This window comes from Sciurus carolinensis, chromosome 15 (genome assembly GCF_902686445.1).
Source record: "Sciurus carolinensis chromosome 15, mSciCar1.2, whole genome shotgun sequence".
Lineage (NCBI taxonomy): Eukaryota > Metazoa > Chordata > Mammalia > Rodentia > Sciuridae > Sciurus > Sciurus carolinensis.
In genome coordinates this window covers 65,282,542-65,302,838 of record NC_062227.1, presented here as the reverse complement: position 1 = coordinate 65,302,838, position 20,297 = coordinate 65,282,542, and the positions used below count along the sequence as shown (strand labels likewise).

General features: G+C 45.4%; 1 pseudogene; it reads left to right on the top strand.

Annotated features, from left to right (window-relative positions):
* The first annotated feature begins 5,395 nt into the window (after positions 1-5,395).
* On the top strand, positions 5,396-5,976 carry LOC124965855 (ubiquitin carboxyl-terminal hydrolase isozyme L3-like; annotated as a pseudogene).
* The last annotated feature ends 14,321 nt before the right edge of the window (positions 5,977-20,297 follow it).

The window sequence follows — 20,297 nt, the reverse complement described above, 5'->3', positions numbered from 1 at the left end:
CTTTTAATTTGTCCATGATCAATAGAAATGGTTAGTAGAAAACTATAGCAACAAAACAAAACAAAAATCAAGACTATTGAGGACCCATACTACCCTTCAGCAATTAAGTGTTTTATTCCTTCACCAGATAATCCTGATCAGCCAAGGACCGAATGGAACTAAGGGGATTATACAGAATGAGTAGTGGAAGAAGAAAGTCATATCATCTTGACCTTGTAAGCAATTTTAGAAATGAGAAAAATATTAGATTTGCATATTTTCATTTTGCCTATTATATGTGCATCTTAATTTTTAATATATAATTGTTTTCTTCTCCCTCCTTCCTCCCATTACTAATTTACATGAATTAATTGGAAGTTAACTTCCCAATTTAGTCTTTAAGCAACAGAATATTCAGTGGGGCCAGGTCTGAATTTGAGAAATAATTAATATAGCCAGTGAGGATACAATGACTGGGACTATAAATGTCCTCATTTTGGAGAAAGTGAGAACTTTGTCACCTTTACAAATATTAACTGCTTCTTGTCAGTTGGAAACACAGAATATTTTTATTGTTTTCCAGAACTTCAGATGTGTATAGAAGAATGCAGATGAAGCTGAGTAGCTAAACCCCTTGCCAGTGATTACCAAATTTCAGTAATTACAAATCACTGCCTCTCTGCAAAGCTACCCTTCCTCACCCTGCTTTGAGATTCAGAGCCCAACCCTGTAAACATTTCTCCTTTGCCTGCTGGCGCAATGCTAAACTGTGCCAGTAGAGGGCGCTAGAGGGACAGTGGAGGCGGAGGGGTGCGGGTGTGCCTTTTCTTCTAGTCCCTGAGGTATGTAGATGCCAGCAGCACGCAGGACTCTGTGCTGCTCACCCGCTGGCAAGTTGCAATGGCACCTCGGAGCCCACCTACCACTGAGGGGTTGTTTTTGTTTTGTTAATACTTTTTAGTTGTCGATGGACCTGATTTTATTTATGTATGCGTGGTGCCGAGAACAGAACCCAGTGCCTCACACGTGCCAGGCAAGCGCTCTGCGACTGAGCCACAACCCCAGCCCCTACCACTGAGTTTCATCAGCACCTTCGCTGGCTTCTCGGTCACTCTCACCACTCCCCAGGGGGCAGGCCCTCTTGCAGCCTGTCATGCCTCAGAACTTCTCAGCTATCCAGTGGACCACACTCACCCTCTAAATCTAAACCTCAACCCTCAGGAGACAGAGCCTCTCCCAGGCCTCTTTCCTTGGGTTCTGTGCCTCAGCCCTGTTAGTGGTAGTTACTTTCTGCATCTGCTGTTCCTATATTCTTTAGAGTTCTTTTTACCCCTTTGTAACTAATCCACTGTCACTAGTTGATAGTATTATTAAATTTTCCTTTTTGGGGTTACTGTTTCCATCTGTCTCTTGATTGGTATAACTAATCATTCAGGAGGCTACTCCAAACACCAAACAGTGTCTTACTCAATAAGGTTTGCTGCTCTTGTTACTTTAATCACACAAGTAACACACACATGAATATTCCACTGTAAAACCAATTCACACACACACACAAATGAAACTCCCTTCATCCCGTGGTGTAGCCCCAGTCACTTCCCAGAGTTGATGTGTGTCCCTCCAGTCCTAGCCTCTTTCCTCTGATGAATTTATTTCCCTTTTTCCTTTTGAAACAATGTCACAATGAGTGATGAGTGAATGTGTGTGTGTGTGTGTGTGTGTGTGTGTTGGATCTATAAAGTAAAATTTCTGAAAACTGAATTACCAACCCAGAGTATGAATAGTTAAACTCTAGATGTCTCTCCAGAAAGGCTAAACTAATTTCTTAACCCTCACAAAGGAGGTTTGACATAAAAATTGGGAGGAACCAAAAAGTCACATGGTTAAAACTTTTTGACCTTATCGATGGTGAACCCAGGGTCCAGAGAGAGAAATGATTTTCTCAGTGTCACAGAATTACTAGATCGGGACAGGGTAGGGGAAACTTAAGTCCAACTAGGCTTGAAGGAATTACATTTTAAATAATAGTCAGAAGAGGGACTAAGAAAATTCTTCACATAACTCTCCTAATAGTCCTTCATTTCAAATAAAATAGTCTGTGCTTCAACCAGGGTGATTTGGGCCTGAGTCACCCAGCTACTGGCCAATGGTTCCATTTAGGATGTGATATCTAGTGCTTCAAAAGGATTTAGAATCCATCTGGGTCAAGTTTCTGCCCACAGCTGGTAGCTCCTCTGGCACACTAGACAGTCACAGAGCCTCTGCTGAAATGTTATTGAACAGCTCCTCAATTCCCTAGTGAAAATAGAGCAGGGGATAACTTCTTATCAAAAACCAGGCTCCCCTCTGTTCCAGTTGCTCCCCTTTATATAGCAGACCTGTAAACACAGGGAAGGCGGCTCACCTGATGAAGGTGAACTGGCAGAAGCCACGGTGGCCTCCGCCCATCCCTCCAGCCTCACCCCCTGTCCACAGGGCAGGGTTCTCTCTCAGTGCTGCCACCCTAACAGGTGCGATGTTGGAGACCCCTCTTGGACCAATTCTTGTTGCTGCTGGGCTCCTAATTTTGTCGCTTTGATTTGTTCTTACAAAGGAAGTCACCAAGTCAAGTAAGATCTCAAAATACCATGGGGCACCCGAAGAGTCTCTGCGCCCCGCCCCTCGGCTGGCTCTCAGCCTCTCCCTGGGCTCTCTTCTCTCTTCCTCGCTCTTCATTTCTCCAGCTTCAGTTGTGCTCTGATAGCAAATACAGGATCTTCACTCTTGTGAGCTAATTTCCTCCCAAGACCCATCAAAAAGAGCAGAGTTGAATTACTGTTGGCTCTCCTGCCGCCACCTGGGGAGCACTAGCAGTCAGGCATTCCTTTATTTGCCTAGGTCCTCATAGTTACAGCATTTTCTTTATTATATGTTGTAAACCAAAACATAGTATTGGTTTATTTCTCCTTCATGAACAGAGAAGGAAACATGAATTTTCCTTATGAAATTCCATAAACACAGGCTGACGCCACACACCCTGTCTTAGTCATGCTCCGACACTCTCGCTCCCCTCAGGAGAGAGAGAATGTCCAAAAGAGGATTCTAAGAGCTCTCCCATACAACAGTTGGTCCACTCCCTTATGTCTTAAGTTGTTTGCTCTCTTGGGCACTAGGAATTCAGAGCTGAATACGACAGTTCTTAGGTACAGTCAGAGCTGTAAATGTGTAGACATGATAACCACACAGAAAGAGAGATCACCTCGGCAGACCCTCATCAGAGGTGCGCAGCCTGGTTTAGAACCCTTACGACATCAGCATGGCCTTGATGAGCAGGATGAGTAATTGCTAATGGGAAGTCACGAACACTGCAGAATCTTGGGGATCCTGGTCTGCTCATGCGTGATGAAAAGAGGAAGCACCCATTCTGAAATGGAGCACAAACAGGAAGACATCAGATGAATGACTTGGACTTCGATCAACTCCAGCGTTTCTGCTGGGTAGGAAGGCTCATGATGTCTCAGATCTGAGTCAGAGGCACCTAGTTAATGGTGCCAGACACCAGGTTTCTGAGTCACTCCTGGTCTTCTCCATCTTTTGCACCTGTGGGAGGATATGCTTCAGAAGAAATGCACTGTTACCCAGGGATGTCACAGCCCAGGGTTGTGCCTGTCTCTCCTCCACAACTCTTCTTCCACTCCGCTGCCCGAAGTACTCTTGTCAAAATGAGTCATTTCTCAAATTACCCCCGTCTTCTACCCCAGCTGACTGCTCTGATTACCTCATCCTCCTCGCTACAATGAGCCCCAAAGAGTTTGTTGCTTAGGAAAGTGTCAGAAGGGGCAGGTAGAAAGGAAGATGACATTTGTTAACAAAAGGTGCTCATTTTGATTTTGTGTCTCATACTACCTGACTCTCACGAAACAATCAAGAGCTCTTACAATTTGGCCTCAAAGTTTAACTGAATGCTAAAAATGGTAGGGAGGCATTTTCTTAGGCTTGATATGTCAATAGTTTCCACAGGAATCTGAATAGAAGGCAGCACCCTGTGATATGGAGCATCCTGGAACAAGACACAGGACACCCAAATTGTCCTCCCGGTTGTGTTCACACAGAACAGAGTCACCCTGAGCCACCCATCCCTGGGCCTCAGCTTCCCGACCTCTATAGAAACAAATTTGTAACCTCTAATATTTTGTGGCAAGTTTCACAACCATGACCTCTGGGGAACAAAAATATTTTAATTTGATTTTCCTGTAACTCAGGAAAGTTCTATTAAAGTCCTCTTCTGGGGTCAGGGCTGTGGCTCAGTGGCAGAGCGCTTGCCTTGCATGTGTGAGGCACTGGGTCCGATCCTTAGCACCACGTGAAATAAATAAAATAAAGACATTCTGTCCACCTACAACTAGTTTAAAATAAATAAATAAAGTCCTCTTCGGTCTGGTTAGCAGCAGCAGAATAATCACTCTCCGTTTCAGAATCGGTCAGTTTGAGAGGAGGTTTAAACTCCCTGCTCTGCCCACTCTTTCCTCCCCGATGACAGCTGAATTCAGGGAAGTGTGTGGTGACTTCCAGGGCAGTTTTTTGTCTGCTTCTCCCTCTGATCTATCTCATTCCCGCTCCAGCATCCTTTGAAGTGGAACTCATCTGGTCAGGTCCTCAGGTGTGACCTCTCTTCATAGGGACACCCTCTGAGTCGCTGGCCTCTGTCCTCACTGCCCCACTGAAGTGTCTGAGGCACTGCCATGGCCTCTGGCCTTCCCTGCCACGTGCACCATTAGTGGTCTTCTTTGAGTTCGCCGGGCCTCTGCCTTTGGGGCCTTTCTTGACTAACTTCCTGAGCTCATCCCTATTCTATTATCCTACGCCTTTGTCATTCAGGGACATGGCAAGGGCGTTGACACTCAGAGGTCCAAGGGACACATTTCCACTCTGGAATTATCAATCTTAAAGAGGACGGGTATTTTTATACCTCACTCCCTGTTCAGGACTCAGCTGGAAAAGGGCAGATACCAAGACAACCCTTGCAATCTCTACTCAGTTTTTTCCAACTTTCCTTCCCACTGCTCAACTTCGAGGGCTTTGAAGGAGGTTCATAGATGTTTTTTTTTTTTTTTTTTTTTTTTTTTTTTTTTTTTTTTTGCTGTGCTGGGGATTGAACCCAGGGCCTTGTGCTTGCAAGGCAAGTACTCTACCAACTGAGCTATCTCCCCAGCCCTTTTTGAAGGAGGTTCAAAGAAAAATGGGTGATTCTAGATATTTTTCCCATTCAGATCTCCTTGGTCCTACACCTCAATGGTGCCTTTGACCTTAGAAGTCAAGAATTCACCCCCTGATCCTCTGGTAACTTTTTTCACCAAATTTGGTAACTCATGTGTGGCTGTCCTTGCTAGAGTGGACATGGAGAGCTGGAGAGGGGCCGGGCAGAGTGGCCGTGGAGGGTCAACGCTGGCTGTCATGGGAATCCAATCCTGAGGTCACCAACCAGTTTCTCAAACAATTAGGTTTCCATCCTAACTGGCAATTTGTTGATATATACGGAATGGATCCTGAACTCCTTAGCATGGTCCCAAAACCAGTCTGTGCAGTGTTACTTCTCTTTCCTATTACAGACAAGTGTGAAGTATTCAGAACAGAAGAAGAGGAAAAAATAAAATCTCAGGGACAGGATGTCACATCATCAGTATATTTCATGAAGCAAACAATCAGCAATGCCTATGGAGCAACTGGTCTGATCCATGCTATTGAAAACAATAACCTTGAAAAAATTCCTGGACGAGTCAGTGTCAATGAACCCCGAAGAATGAGCCAGATACCCCAGAACTATCATGCTATTCGAGTTTTTCATGAGACCAGTGCCCATGACAGTCAGACTGAGATGGTCAGAAACCATTTCCAACTAACCATGAGAAAACTAGTGATGAAACTTTGTTAGAGGATGCCATAGAAGTTTGCAAGAAGTTTATGGAACGTGGCCTTGATGAGTTAAGATTTAATGCAATTGCTGTTTCTGCAGCTTAGCATGTTGAGGATGGAAATACCAAATGCTGCATTATTCGCAATAAAAGTTAAACTTCTGCTGCCATACGCTAACTCAGAAATTTTGATATTTTAATTAACTTGACTGATTAAACTTCATGTAAATTTTTTTTAAAAAAGTGGACATGGAGATGTAAATAAAGCAAAGCTATGGGTCCTACACATGCCAACATGGCCATTCAATGACGGGTGACCCGACCTAAGTTAAGAGTGCTACTGTGGGGCTGGGGTTGTGGCTCAGTGGTAGAGCGCTTGCCTAGCATGTGTGAGGCACTGGGTTCAATTCTCAGCACCACATATAAATAAATAAATAAAACAAAGGTCTATCAACAACTAATAATTTTTTTTTTTAAACAGTGCTACTCATTCAGGAAACTTACTAAAAAGCAGGTATTTGTGAATCCTCACTACTAACACTGTTCTAGAATCCAGGGATTCAACAGAGCACAAGACAGACAAGGTCCTTGCTTGCATGGTACTTTATTCTAGTAAGGAGAGATAGTAAACAAACAAAAAAATAATTAGGCTAATTTCAAACATTTATAATTATTATAAATGATGAAAGTCAGCCAGTCATTCCATGCCCTGGGGAAGAGCTTTTGGAGCCTGGAGAACAACAACTACAAAAGCCTGAGATAGAAAAGAAACTCCAGTGTAAATATGAGATGGACGTGAGATGGACGTAAGATGCCCATGAGAGACCGGGAACACAACGAACAGGGCAAAGGCATTACCCACGTGTTGCAATTTAGACAGAATGGTGTGTTTCAGTGAGGTTGGGTCCCCTGACAATGAGATGATAGGGAAACAGGGCAACCTGGATGTCATTTAATGATATATTTCCATCATTAATTCAGTTACTTATTCATTCATACTATAATCAGTTATGGAGAGCTCTAGGGGTTACACAAACAGAAAAACCATGGTCCTGGCTCTCAAAAAGCCTACAGATCAGGGCTGGGGACCTAACTCAGTGGTGTAGGATTTGCTTAGCATGCATGAGGCCCTGGGTTACATCCCTAGTGCTGCAAAAAACGAAAGAAAGAGAACCTACAGATCGAGGAAGGAACTGAGACATGTAATTAATCACATTCAAGGGGCAATGCATTAAATACACACAAATATACACATGCACAGATTTTCAGTGCACCCTAGTCTGGAGGAAAAGGAAACACAGATGGACTGAAAGACAGCCAAAAGTGCTCAAGATTATTTGGCACTTGCTTTTCAAACCAAACCTTTTGGGGAGGAGGAGCCATTTCTCTTTTATAGGTTCTGATTTTTTTATTTTTCATTTTTGTGTGTGTGGTGCTAGGGATTCAACTACCACTAAGCCGCATTCCCAGACCTGGGTTCTGATTCTTGTAATCGAAAGTCCTGACTTTGAAAACTGTGACCTCTGTGGGGAGTTTAAGAGTCTTTAATAATTAGATTATTAATTAGCATGAGGAGCTCCGAGGACCCATTCATTAGTGAAAAAAAGCAAAGCCACTGAAATTTATGTAAAACAACCATGTGTAGTCTCTGGAAATTGTCAAAAGGGACGGATAACAACTGAAGAAACATCTATTCAAGAGAATCAATTAGTGCTCAGTAAGAATAGGAAAAGTGAATGGCATCTGAGCCACAACCCAAAGGCCTCCACCCACCTCGGCTTGACGGAAGCTCCACTCCGGGTGGAAGGGCAATGATGGCCACATGTGGCTACTTCTGGAGGCTGAGAAGTCCCAGATGAAGGTACCAGAAGCTGAGTGTCTGGTAAGGGCTCACTCTCTGCTTCCAAGAATGTCCCTTCACATGGCAAAAGGAATACAATGGCAGAAGGGCAAAAGGGGACTTGCAGGCTCCCTCAAGCCTTTTTTATAGGGACATTACTCTCATCCATGAAGGCAGAGCCCTCACAACCCAATCACCTGGCAAAGAAACTACCTCTTAATGCTGTTGTACTGGGGAATTTTAGAGAGGCTCAAAGTTTCAAACCATCGCAGCAAGCTAGTTCATCAGCAAGAACCGAGACAACAGATAGCTTCCAAGAGCCCTCCCAGGATCAGAAAAACCTCCCACTACTCTTGAGTATATAAATCGGTGCAGTCACTCTGGGAAACATGCAGCAATCCCTCAACTGCTTAGATATAGAAGTACTGTATGATCCATTAATTTTACTCCTAAGTATATACCCAAGAGAAGTGAAAATATAAATCCATGCAAAACCACACATGCTGGTTAAATCAGTCTCATTTATAACAACAAAGAGCAGAACCATCCAAATTATCCATCAGCTGATGAATGGACTAATAAGACACAGTATCTTCATACAATGAAATATTTGACAGTAAAAGAGAAGGGTAACGTTGACACATGCTACAACACAGATGAGACTTGAAAAGCATTATGGGAAGTAAAAGAAGCCACATATAGAAGACCACATGTTGTATGTCTCCATTTATATGAAATGTCCAGAATAGGTGAATGGTATAGAGACAGATCTATAGATACAGAATCAGTGTGTGCAGAGACTTGACAGGGAGGGATGGGAAGTATGAGGCAGGGAGAATGATTTCTTTTGGGGGTGATGAAAATACCTAAAATTGTGTTGATGGTTGCACATCTCCATGAATACACTAAAAGCCAATGAACTGCGCTCTTTAAGTGGGTAGTTATATGGTGTGTTAACTATACATCAATAAAGTTGTTTTTAAGGGTTCTACGATGATTTCCTTATCTGTTATTGGCTATGGCAGCATAGAGAAAGCTATCACTGTTCCAGAAGATTGGGTGAGGATCTGGGTAGGGTGCCATGGGGACAAGGGGGAAAGCAGGTCACAAGGCAGCTCGGATGCAAGGGGTAGGAAAACAGCTCTTCCCCACCATCAGAACAATAAAGAATTATGTGCACTTTTATAATAAACCACACACCTTTACTTGTGCACTAAAAATTTCTTTTCAAATTTTCCTTGATTTCATAACAGAATCCCCTTGGGGAAATTTTAAAGACGTAGAAGTTACTTGGGAAATTTTAGAACCTGATGTACAGCTACTCCCTGGGGTAGGACAGCGTTGGTGCCCTCAATCCTCAAAGCAGGTCTTGGGAGACAACGCAGGACAGCGTAGACAGTCCAGTGTCCCAAGTGGTAGAAAAGGGGGCAGCAGTGTGTCCTGGAGTCCTCTGCTTTGGGAGGACAATGTCCAGAATGGAGCATTCGAACAGGCAGGAGTGCTAGGGGAGAGCCTTCACAGGTGAGGGGGATTTCGTAGGCTGGCTGGCCCCACGCAGCTGTGTCTCAGCAGCAGAACGACTCCACCTGCCAGTGTTTTAGGATGGGAATCTGGGTCTAGGATCTTAAGATGATTCCATAACAACAACCAAGTGGCTGAAACCTGTGTGTGAGATGCAGACCAAGTACCAGACAGAAGGAAATCCTCGGAACAGGAACTGGGACCAACCAGCACCAGACCACTAGAATAAGGGCTTCCCCTGCCTTTGCTCGGGCTGAATTCTGGATCCAGGAGCAAGAATGAGCCAACCAGCTATGCGAGAAAGAAGTCAGACAGAGACCAGCTCTGTGCTGAACTCTGGACTAAGTCCTAGAACCGAGAGAATTTTCACAGACTAAGACTTGAAAGTAATCATGAATGCAGTGAAAGAGGCCCAAAGTGAGAGTAATGAGTGGAAACGTGAACCCCAGAGTGTCTGCAGCCGGGTGTTCATTTTTCTCTGGGCTAAGGAGGGCCCCTGGAGCAAGGTTCTATGCTGATTACGATTCCTTAAGAGGATCCTTAACAAACCACAGCACGTCAAGAGAAGAGCTTTGAAACTGCAGAGGGAGGATTGAAGCACCATAACATCTTAGAAATGGATGAGAAAAAAAAAGAAAAAAGAAAAAGAAATGAAGGCCATTTGTGTTGTAAACGAGAAGAGGGGCAGAAGGGGGAGTAGGGTTGGAATTGCAACTGCTTTAAACTAGTCAGAGGGGAGGACAGACTGTACTCCCCAGAAGGAGAAGCCAGGACCAATTTGTAAAAGATGTCACTCTACAGGGAAAATCCACAAAGGAAAAATGAAGTAGGATTTCTTATAGGGGTAGTGAGTCCCTGGTCCCTGGAGGTACAAGCAGAGATGGTTGGAAAACTATAGAAAAAATTCATGTGCTTGATAAAAAGAGTCAGAATGAACTCTAAAGATCCTATGGTCAGAGATTCTAAATCTCTGAGACCTAACTAGCAGAGCAGTGAGCGCAGCGAATAGTGAGCAGGAGTCCTGTGGAGAATGGATTCCAGGAGGAGCAATTAGTCAGTAAGTAAAACAGATTGGAGAGTGTGGGGGCTGGGGTGGTGGCCAGTCAGCAGAAGAGCGGACATCTCTAAGATGGTGTTCCTGCTGTTCCTCTTTTCCTAGGACCTGGCCTCTCTGCTCACTGGCCACAGGCTGCAGAAGCATCCCCTGTGTTGAATAGGATTCTGACCCCCACCAAAGGCCCTGTCCTAAGAGCCCGACCACAACTGGTCAGCCCCGTGTCTGCTCCCATGGACTTCCTGTGCCCTATCCAGGGTGGGCTTTTGCATCAGCTTACTCATTGAGTCTTTCCCCAGCATTTTTGGATCTAGAAATCTATCCCTTAGTGGCCAAGACTACCTACTGCCATGTGTCCTTCATGAACCAGGCAAAAAGAGACAATGTGTTTACAGATTGAGGAGAAAGGGCCCTGAAGGGATGCCCAGGAGACAGAGGTTAGAGGTGGAACAAGCCCTGATCGCCAAGTTCCACTGTTTCCCAGCATAACTTTCTTCCTACCCTGGATTTCAGGAGACCCCCGCTGGTGTCCTCATAATAAAGTCCCTTTTGGTTTAAGTTGGATAAAAAGCAGTTTCTGTCACTTGCTATCAAGAAAGTCCTCACCCATTCAAAGCACTTTTACCACAGCACAAGAGGACTTAGACAGAACAGTCGGAACAGAAGGGGGTGCTGACTTCAGTAACAGACGGAAATGATGGGCTGTCACACTTCCTGTCTGACTCCCCACAGAGGCTCTGAGGCTGATGCCTGAGAACATGCTCAAGTGCCAATTTACTCTGAGGCTGGTAAATTGGCCATGAAACAGATGCTATGCAGAATGTGACTTAATTTCATTAGCAATTTTGCATTTGCCCAAACTATGTTTTTGCCAGAAGTGTCAGCACATCAGGGTTGTGTGTTTGTTAAAATTGAACAATATCCCAGGGAGCCTGGAGAGGGTCACAGGCTGCCTGGCAGATTGTCTCCCGGCTCCCCGCAGTGAACCCACAGAGTTGAGTTTCCCAGGAGCCTCTGTTGCCCGCCGCCCCCACCTGGGCTGGGATGTACCACAGGCTGGTTTTCCCCTGGAGTGTCACTCAGTCCAGGAGGCTCGCTAAGAGCTTCCTAACACCCACATTTTTCCAGAAGTGGCACCACTCACGCCCACCCCCTACCCCAGAGGGAGGGACAGCCATGGCCTCCACAGTTTGTAGTCAGTTTATAGTAATAAAAGTGACTTTTCCCTTCTTAACTGCTTTCAGTGGTGTTCAAGCAGCTACCCCTCCCCTCGCACAGATTCCGTGAGCCTTAGTTGACATCTCGCACTGCTGGCAATCCTTCTTTCCTTTGAAGCAAATGTTCTTTTTCACTAGGACCTAATTATAATGGCCTTGAATTTACCAGGACCGTCTCAGCCACGCACACCTGGCCTTTGGGGTAAGACCCCAGTCCCCATCGGGAGCTTCACGTACCTCAAGGAAGAAGGTCCCACAAATTCAAGGCTCTTCATAAGACACCTTCAGGCTGCACCCTCACCGGCAAACGTGCTCACTGGGGCTATTTTTATCCACTTCCTGATTATGAGCATGTATTTACACACTACACCTAAATATTTTAGGTCAAATATCTCAGTACTGACCTTATCCCTGAGCACTGAATAACTTAATAATTTTGTCATGAATTTGCACAGTATGTTTAGCTTAACAAATTTACATAATCTTTCTTCTAGAAATAATTCCTACAGTCAGGAGTTGTCAGGATTCTTGGGGTCATAAGTGACTCAAAGCAGATTAGGCTTTCTACGTCATTCTAAGGAAAGGCAGGTTGGCTGAACCTCAGGACTCTGTTTCCCTCTTCTTTCCTCTCTTCCTCTTGTAAACACATTAGTTTCATTCTCTCAGGCTGACTTTTCCCATGGGGCCAAAATCCAGCTACCTTCCCTGCTTCACCCCCAGAGAGGAAAGGAATCACCTAATCCACAGAAAAGTTCTGGAGGCTTCTAGCTGGTTTGTGAAATATGCCTGCTCTAGCCAGAGGTAAGAGGAACCATCATGACTGGAGCCCCCTGTCAAGTACCAGGGTTGGGAGGCTGCAGGGGGAGGGGCTGCTTCCCAAACAAGCACGTTGCCTCCACAGGTGGAGGAGGTTCCAGGCAGGGCCAGACAGCAGAGAGCCACTCTGGAGGTGTCCCGGCCTTTTCTGGAAGAGGAGGCAGAAGCTGAGAGGCTCGGCGCTTTGTTCATCCAACTCTGCGACCGGAAGAACAGTTATAGGTTCCAGAGTGAGAAGGTGTTCTGAGAACTAGTTGTTCAACATTGGGGTTGAATATTTGAAATCACAGCAGTCTCGGAAACTCTGTTTTTTTTTAAGAACTGTATGCTCCCAGAACAAAACTTCACATGCGGTAGATTCTCAAAAGCATTGAGTTCTACAACGTGACAGTACTTACTTATTTTCTTATTCCTAGTCTCCCATCCTCTCTTTCCTGGAGTCAATGATGTCATGAGAGGGGGAAATTAAAGACTCAGAGCCTCGTGGTATAACCAGATTGGCAACTCAGTCCTAGGGCTTTTTACCGACTCTCAATCTGCTTGTCACAGCTCCCCAAATGCTGAGGAGCAAGCAGGGCTCCTTCTGGAAGACTGTGAGCGAATCGCAACACTTTCAATGCAGCTTTTGTGGAAAGCACCGGGGAGGAGCCCTGTAGCTGGGGTACAGCAGCGGAACCCACTGCCAGCCCGAGAGTTCAGGGGACGGGCAGCAGGTACGCTGCTGATGGTGTTCTGAGTGATCTTTCTCTTTACCCTTGAGGAGTTCCGTGGCAGCTGCAAGCTTCCCTACAGGACGGACCTTGGGCACGGGTAGGAAATACCCATCCCTCCTGCAACTCTTTCCTCCTTCCTTTGTCTCTTCTCTCAGTCTCCAGTGCCCCAAATCCTCCCCCAGTACCAGACCCAGCCTCAAATGGGCCCATGTTTCTCTTTCCTATCCCAGCCTTCTGCCCATCCGTTAGGGCCTTGAGAAAACCTGGCAGTTTATGATGGAAACCTACAGAAACAGTATCCTTATCCATGTCTTCAATTTGCAAAACATAACAAGTGCTTAACTGCTAAAAAGTCAATTGGAAGAATTTCCATTTTGAGTGATATGGCAGACCAGCTGTCAGAGACTCAACACAGCACACTGAACTGTGCTGTAGAAATTGAATGCTCAGGTGACCTGTCAGGAGAATAAAGGAATTCCCCCATAAGGTTTGACCCAGAGGGCAAGCAATACTATTGATAGTGTATGTAGATTCCTGGTGGCATGGAACCTGGATGTTAATGGACCACATGCACAGGGACCGTGAGTATCCCAATTTAGTTTTCAAAATGTTTAAAAATATGAAATTCTCATGCAGTGAGAACATGTCAAAGTTTTATTTAACTTAGTAATGAGAGAGGCAGAAGAATGGCAAAACTAATTCAAGGGTGAGATACCAGAAGTCCATGTGCACAACAATTTAGGACAGTGGTTACCCAACTCTGAAGTCAAACAGAAAGAGGGGAGTGGGGCTCCTGGGGAGTCAAGGATCTTAAAATTGGTGGTGGGTATGTGGGTATTTACTTAATTATTTTTACTAGAACTATGAAGACAAATTAAAGACCTTCTTGTAGGCATGGTATATTATTATTTCACACACACTCACACACACACACACACACACACACACACACACGGTCAATCGGTATGGAAACTAGCAAAGAGGGGCAGAGTGAGAGAGTAGAGGAGCTTCCTGGGTGCCTGGATGCCCCTCAGATTGTTTGGGGAAACACCTCCTGCAGGCCAGGAACGGCACTGACCTGCTCCTGGCTCCTCTATCCCTGCACACCCTCTTGTGGATGCTCCGAGCCCATGCCTCCCCTGGCTGGCTGTCCTATCTATGAGTGAGACTCTGTCACACAGACATGCTTTGTCCTTTGAATGCTGCTATTACGATTCCTTTGTCTCCCTTACTAGACTAAAATAGTTACTGAGAGTTAGGTCTATGTTTCATTCAGATCCTTTATCTCTTCAGTGATAAGAACAAAAAAAATAAATACATAAACATACAATACACACACACACACACACACACACACACACACACACTTTCCTGATTTTTTTTTCCTCTAAATTGAGAGGACTGTGATTTTGGAAAGAATGGATTTAGGCATGTTATAGTTTGGATCCGGAATGTCTCCCAAATGTTTGTGTTGAAAGCTGGTCTCCAATGCAGCAGTGTTCAAAGGTGGGACTCTTGGAAAATGTTTGGTTCACGAGGACTCTGACCTCGTCAATGGATTCATCCACTGAAGGGTGCATGCGTGAATAGACTCTTGGGAGGTGATGAAAACAGAAGGTGACTGAATGTTTTCTCTGATAAGAGGATGATGATATATAATGAGGAGGGTAGCGGGGGAAGAGAAGAACGAAGGAACTTTGGATGATATAGAGAAAAATGGGGCGGGAGGGGGTGGGGGACAGAAAGATAGTAGAATGAAACATACGGTATTACCCTATGTATATGTATGATTACATGAATGGTGTGAATCTACATTGTGCACAACCATAGAAATGAAAAGTTGTACCCCATTTGTATATGATGAATCAAAATGCAGTCTGTAAAAATAAAGAAAATTTAATTTAAAAAAAAAATGAAAATAAAAAAGAAGGTGGGATCTAACTGAAGGGAGTATGTTCTTGGTGGCATACTCTTGGAGACTATATTATATCTTGTCCCTGGCTGTTTCCCCCCACCCCAATTCTCTTTCCTGGTTGCCAAGAGACAAGAAGCTTCCTCCACCAAATTCTTTTGCCATGATGCTACCACCTGGCTACAAACCTAAAAGCAATGGAGCCAGCTGACTAGGGACTGAAACCTCTGAAACTGTGAGCCAAAATAAAACTTTCCTCCTTTAAGTTGGTTTTCTCAGGTATTTCATCACAGCAACAAAAAACTGACCAATATTTTTATTAAACTAATAGCTTATTAGATACTGCTATTAATAATAATAAAATTTCTATCATTGAGCACAGAGAACCTTCAGGTCATCCAAAAGAGCCCTGATGGGGGAATACACTGGACACCAGCCTTGACTTGAAGCAGGCCATGGGCACATCCTACCCCTCTGCTCAGGATGAGTCCTCAGGGCCACCAGGAATTAGCAGCCTTCCTTTTATCACAACCTAGATTTTATGTAACAAATAAGGGAAGGAAAGTCTACAAAAGTCTTCTTGAAATAGCCCTTGTTCTTGGGTGGAGCCACAGGTCTCTCTTCTTACTCTAAATGTTGTCATGACAGGGGGTGACACCTGAAATTATTGTAGTCATATCTGTGACCAATCTGAAAATGAAACTAATTCCAAGGACAGCAAACTGGAGAGATGGCCTTATCAGTCAGCTGGGGGTAAGTTATGCTGCAGTAACAAAATATCTACAAACCTCAGTAGTTTGCAACAATTTTGGGTTTATTTCTTGCTAATGTTACATATCAAACATGGATGAGCTTTGCCTGGATCTTTGTTATGGGATCAAATGGTGCACCATCTCCTATCTGGAACCTCTTGATCTCATGACATAAGGAAAATAGACATGGTGAAACCTTCCAAGATAGCATTTAATGCTTCTGCTTAGAACTGGATTATATCTCTTTTGCTCACATTTCACTGGCCAAAGGCCATCACATGGCCAAGCCTGATGTGAATGGTGTGGCATGGCATAATCTTAACTGAGTGGGCATGCAAATATTCGGGAACATCACACAACCTACCTAGGTTGGCGAGAGCCTAAGAATCTGGGTCCTTGTTGACGTCACTGAGTCACACTCTGTAACCTTATAGCTTGCCATATCTCGGGGCTTACTCGGGAGATCACTTCTTCATTGTTTAGGTCAAGTTAGTTTAGACTATGGAGACTGGGGTAGCCTCTTCAGAGGACCTTGGTTATTTGCATTTTTGTCCTTTAAGCAAGAAAGCTCAAGACTTTTGATTATTTGACCCAACAAACATCACATAGTGGTCCTTAAGTTTTATAAGTAGACTTAAAGAGATCAGGGGGGTTTCTGTGGAGCAAGACCAGTTAGCAGAATTTCCAGACTCATAATTCAGCTAATTTGCTGTATCTTTATTCAGAAAATTGAAGAGGTATGTGATGGGTTTTATTTAACCAGCAAATAATCCCCACCCACCAACACCACCACTTTTTCTAGTACTGGGGATTGGACCCCAGGGTTGCGCTAACACTGTGCTATATCCCTTTTTATTTTTTTATTTTTGAGACAGGGTCTCACCAAGTTGCTGAGGTTGGCCTCAAACGTGCAATCCTCCTGCCTCAGCCTTGCTGGGATTACAGGCATGCACCACCACACCCAGTTCAAACAACTCCTGCCCTTTTTTGTTGTTGTTGTTGTTGTTTTGTTTTGTGGTTTTGGGGATTAAACCCAGGGTTGTGTGCATGTGAGGCAAGCACTTTACCAACTGAGCTATATCCCCAGCCCAACTCCTGCCCCTTTTTATTGACACATTATAACTATACATAATAGTGGGATTTATCATGCTATAGTCACACATGCACAGAACAGCATTCGTCAAACAGGCCCTTTTGAAGCACTCCTACCCCATCTCTTTTGCACAGAATGCCTTTTCCTTCAATGTGTGCCTCAAGCTGACTCTGACTAAAGGCTGTTCAATTTTCTTGGTCACAGAAAGCCTTCCTGGAGTCTCCAAAGTGGCTGATTGCAAATGATAGAAAAACAACTCATCTCCAGCACTCCAAGTAACAGAGAATTACTTTAAGAAGGTTGCAGAGATGAGACCCAGAATTGAATGACCTGCTTGCCCCAGAACCTTGACCAGGGGACAGGTGGGGCCTGGCCTCAAAACTGAGTGAAGTCAGGGAATGACACACACTCTCTCTCTCATCTCTGCCTCTCACAGGAGAAGTTCTCCCGCCCCCCACTGTGTGTGTGTGTGTGTGTGTGTGTGTGTGTGTGTGTGCACACGCACACGCACGCACGCGTAGATCAGCTTCCTCCACATGACACAATGGTATCTGCTGAGAGCTCTCACGTTTTGGTTTTCTGACTCCCTGGCCAGAGAGAGGAAACCAACTCCAGTTCAAGTTCTAACATCCCGGGGAAAGGTCGGCTTGGCCTGGCTTGGGGCAGAGGCCCACTCCTAGCCAACTAACCTAGGTCAGGGTCCTATGATTGGCCCAGGGAGGTCAGGAGCCTGAGCCTGTTCTGAGGCCAGGCGTGCAAGGACACAGCTGGTTGGAAGGTGGAAAGGAGCAGTTCTCACAATGTCTGGGGAGCTCCCTTAGAGGACGGGCAGACGATGCTGGGCAGACGAGGCTGGCAGACGCAGGACAGATATCTGCCCTGCCTCCCACAGTGCCCAGAGCTTTGTGCCGTGATTTCATGTTCTCTCACTGTCTCCCCGACTAAGCTGGATCTTGGGGTACAAAGCTGCTTTTCCCCAGTGAAGACACTCCTCAGGCAATGGGTGCAGTGGAATGGCCTCTGACCCCTGGTCCAGGCCTAATCCTGTCAGTTTGTGTGACCTCGGATAACATCTAAATCTCTATGTGACAATATGCAGAGTATTGCCAATCAGGGAAGCTCAACCAAGCCACAAGCCTTAGTGTTTTATTGAGATTTCATCACGTAGACATCTGCATCTGCCCACGTGGCAGAGCTGCCTCCAGCTCTCCAGAGGTCAAGCTGATACCAGGTGATCCAAAGCCTCCCCCTCAAGTTAGACTGTGTGGTGTCACCCAAAGCCCCCAAGGAACCACTCTTGTTGGGCCTGGAGATCCAAGGACTTGGAAGTCACCTCTTAGGAGCCACACCTGAGAGGGGAAGGTTGATTCCTCATTGCACGTCATAAATTTCTCATACTACTAGGTATAAATAGTGCCTCAATAAACCCTGCAGCTTGTCTTATCTTACCTGTTCATTATGCCATCTAACTGGGGCTGAAGCCCTTGGCAATCTTACAACAGATGATTGTACCGGATCGGTTGAAGACTGACACCCTTTAGCACAGACTGAGAAGTGAACACCTTGATGTGCATGAACGTCCCATACAAAGGAGAGGCTGGGCGGGAAGCGACCTTCGAGGGAGAATTCTGAGAAAAGCAGCCAGTGATGAATTTCAAATACGTAGGCAATTTAAAAACAAAAAACAAATTTGTCTTTGTTCGATTTGCTTTTTTAGTAAATCTATATTCACATACTCAAGTTCAAAAAGTACACAGTATGTGTAGCAAGAAGTCATCCCTCCGGGGCAGGCAACCCCGAATGGAATTCAGAGAGATGGAAACATCTGCTCCTTTGCTATCCCCATCCTTGTGTCCCCAGAAATATTCTGCTCTCAAGAATGATTTGAGGGAATGTCGTTACTCTTGTTTTTACCAAATGAGCTGCACATATAAACAACTGTCTTCGTTTTACTTGTGTGTCCTGCTCTCTGCCAGGCAGGAGTGGGGTAGCATTCATTAGAAAATCCTGTCATTCTATTGTAACCTGGTCACCTTGCTCTGAGACTCCTGCATATTTGACAAACTCAGGGCATCTTCCTTTGAATGATCAAAGATGATCTGTCCACGGAGCAAGGATCTAAACCCACACACCCTCTCGGCATTCAACGCGTGGATCTGCCTCCTGTCTCTAGCCAGCTGAACTTTAATTTGCAAAATAACGTGTTTCCCATCACTTTATTTGCCTTGCCAACTAGAAGCCCTGAGACCAATACAGACTTTCAGCCATTTACCTGGAAAATAAAGCAACTGTATTCTAGGTCTGTTTGTCTCCGGGAAGCCTGCTGAAGCGTGTGAGTCAGGTGGGCGCGCCTGCAGGGAAGCACGCAGGTTAATAGGGACCAGCTTTGCAAACAGCAAAGCCCAGCTGGTGGAAACCAGGGAGAAACGACATTTGCAATTACCTGTGTGTTTGAAGCCATGTGGAGCGTGTCTGGGGAGCGTTTCATTTTGAAGGCTCTCCCTGCACGCCCACTGGACTTCTTGGCATCCATTATCAGAGTTGGCAGCAACTGGGCATCTTTTCCCTGTTTCTCACCATTTGTGCCAAGAGAACAGAAGATATGGAAAACAAAGCCTCCGGGGTCGGTTAACCGAACCCTGCCAGCTCTCTTTCCCAGCAGAGCTTCTAAGTCCCTCAGAAAAGTCTTTCAGAGTGCTGCTTGGGACGCTTGCCCCTGCGTGATGTCTGCAGAGGGACATGGGAGCCCTGCCTGGATTTGCCTCCTGGCTCCCTGGGTCAGGTGTACTGATCTGCTAGGGCTTCCATCACAAAGTACCAACTGGGCTGCCTGAGCAACAGACATCTATTGTCTCGACATCCTGTGGGCTGTAAGCGCGAGATCAAGGTGTCTGCAGGTTGGTTCCTTCTGAGACCGAGGGAAAATCTGCTCCAGACCTCTTGCCCAGCTTCTGCCGGTCATTGACACTCTGGGGTCCTCCCAGGCTTGTAAGTGATTAGTACTGTCATCGTCCACCGCTTTGGCCCTGCACGCCCACCAGAGCCCCAGCTCATTAGGAGCACTCATGTTGGAACAGGGCCCACCCTTCTCCAGTGTGGCTTCATCATCACGGGTCCATCTGCAGTGACCCTGTGTCTAGGGTAGTCACATCCTGAGGTACTGGCGGTTAGGACTTCAACGCTGGAATTGGGGGAGACACGATTCAATTGGTAACACCAGGTGAGTGACCTGGACAGGTTTCTCAACCTCAGGTCCTCAGCGTCTTTGAAAATTAGGAGACTGCCTTCCAGTGGACATCGGTGAGCCGTGCATTTATGTGCACAGAACCTGGCCCATAAAGTCCATCCTGGTCTCTTTTCAAATAATCACAAGGGCTCCTAGATTCACGCCCTATGGTTTCCTGATCAGTTTGTACTTTAAAGGTCTTATTTACTGGGTTCTACTTCTGTTTAGAGAGAAAACTCTGCTGTTTAAGAGCAAACCACTGATCTCAAAAAAGCAGCACGTG